Raw genomic sequence first — 2,490 nt, 5'->3', positions numbered from 1 at the left:
CTTGCTTTCTTACCCCATAAAAACTTGCTCCACCCGGGGTTCGGGGCTCTTCCTCGGCTTACATGCCAGGAGAGACCAGGCCCGGGCTTGAATAAAACTCACCTTTTGTTTTTTACATCGGAGTATGTCTTGGATTTGTCTGTTGGGGCTATTTGGGAAAATAATTTTCGGGCATAACAGTTTCTTGCTTCCATACAATTCCAGGAGTGAGCTTGCACCCATGGCCAAGCTGTCCTCTCACAGTGAGAAATCACCACCCAACAGATAGGGGTGTGGCCAGCAGGGGAGCACACCTGATGGGGAGGGTTATTGACCATTGTGTTGAGCAGTGTCCATGGTGCCTGGAGAATCCAGAGGATTGGGGGACATTGTCAAAGAATGGACATGGGATTTGAGCACACTCTGTGGACATGTAAAAGCACTAGAGGCACAGAAGAATGAGGGCTTTGGAGGTTCAGGCCTTCAAAAAGAAAAACAGAGGACCCCATCCATGAGGCCACACAAACCACCTCTGAATAGAGCAAGGAACTACAGAGTCAGGTTCCAGTTGATACCCAGGGCAGTGGTGAGAGCTGGGGGGAGGCTGACTCTGGGAGCCTAGACTTCCCCTCCCAGCGTTGCTATCAGGTCTCTATATGGTCAGCGGCAAGCCCTGTCTTCTTTGAGCCTCAGTGTCTCCACTTGGCATGCAGATGAGATTGGAGTCAAGAACTCTGAGGGATTCTCACTGTGCCAACAACTATAGAAAAAGCAAGACAACATGCTGGCATTTTATCCTTCCTAAATCTTAGAAAGCCTTGTTAATTGATAGTTGTAGACAGAGTGAATCAATCATAACATTCCTTCCTGCTGAATCCAAACCTAGTCTCATAATATATGAGTACAGTGCCCCAAGTACTCTCCATTGATGGATGAGAGTTGACCAAGCTCAAAATAAAACATATTTGTAATCTCTGGATCTAGAATTCTAGAAGGATGGGCTTCATGACATGGCAAGCCCTCTAAAAACTGTCCAACCCAGTTCCATTTTGCAGAGAAGAAAACCCAGGTCAGGAGGGATAAATGGTTAAATGCAGGCTACAGAGGACCCAGTGACAAAACTGAGACTAGTCCTCACTCTTCTCTCCTAAACTGTGTCACCAAAAAGCTTTATCTAACCCAGAAATTGATTTCCAGAATACTCCCAGGTCAAACTCACTGGAGATAGAGTGGGAATTCCTGGGAAGAAAGGAAAATAAATTTCAGCCACTTCAATCCTAGGGCAGAGGTCTGGAAAAACACCCTCTTCCCCCATGTCTCTTCCTAACTCCAGTTCTTGGCTGGGATTAACTTCTCTAGACAGGCTGGGGCTGGAGTACATCAATTTACCCAAGCTCCAGAGACAGATTGAAGGCAAAGAGGTGGGTGATGCTGCAGAGGGACTCTTAGTGCTCCCCTGATTGCCTGGTGCTTTCCCAGATCAATATGGTTATTCTAGTCCTATCTTTTAGTATAAGAGCTGATATGATTTCTTGAGAGCAACCTGTCTTAGCTTGGGTCTCTCTGCATCTCCTCCCCTGACTTCTCTCAGGGTATCAAGACCCACTAGCCCCACCTGGCATTTCCAGTTCTTTTCCATGTCTTCTTGCTCTATTTCTTGACAATGCCTAGCCTTGAGCCCTCTGGGAACCAGAAGGGATGATACTGCCTCTGAGGCCAAAGCTACTTCTGAGAATTTCGGGGAGTGGCCCCCATCCCAAGCCCTATAATTTCATTTTATTTTTATCTAGATGTAGCCACCAGACCTTCCAGAGTAGTTCTATAGGTTCTGTTAGCCCTGCTGGATTTTGTTAAGGAAGCTGCATTGAAAATACAATGCAAGAACTTTATATTTGACAAGCCTGAGATGCTATCTTAAGGTCTATCTTCATTGCAGACCACAAGGCCAGGGATGGGAGAAGGTGGCCTAAGGCCTCACAGCAAGCTGGGTCAGATTCTAGGACTCTGGCTCCTGTTCTGTTCCTTCCACTTCCAGGGCTTGAAATTGGATTGCCAATGAGGTGGTACTGGCCCAGCACATATTGGGGTATAATGCAGGCTGGGTGTAGAGGTTGCAGAGCCAGCAGGAAAATGAAAAGAGTTCCAGGCCAGGGGCAGGACCTGGGTCCTAACCCTATACATACTTTTGATTCTCTGTGAGAACCTAGATGAATCTCTTCCTCCCCTTGGATCCCGGAGAAGCATTAAGTTGGTACCTTCCAGGCAGCATATATCTGTGGGTCCTACCTGATTTCTCTGCTCACTTGCAAATGGAGCTACCTTCAGCAACCACTGGAGGCTATTTCTTCAGTGTCAAGAAGCCTCCCCCTAAACCTGTGTTGCATCCACTGGTCCCTACTCTATCAAACAAAAGGAAACACAGAATCTAACTATGAGGTATATTTATGCTACACTGAGTCTTTGGACAGGGGTAAAGCTGCCACCAATCTTCCTTTTCCTCCTTGCCTAAGA

Source organism: Otolemur garnettii, unplaced genomic scaffold, assembly GCF_000181295.1.
Source record: "Otolemur garnettii isolate 467f Iridium unplaced genomic scaffold, OtoGar3 scaffold00152, whole genome shotgun sequence".
NCBI lineage: Eukaryota > Metazoa > Chordata > Mammalia > Primates > Galagidae > Otolemur > Otolemur garnettii.
This window is presented reverse-complemented; position numbering follows the sequence as displayed.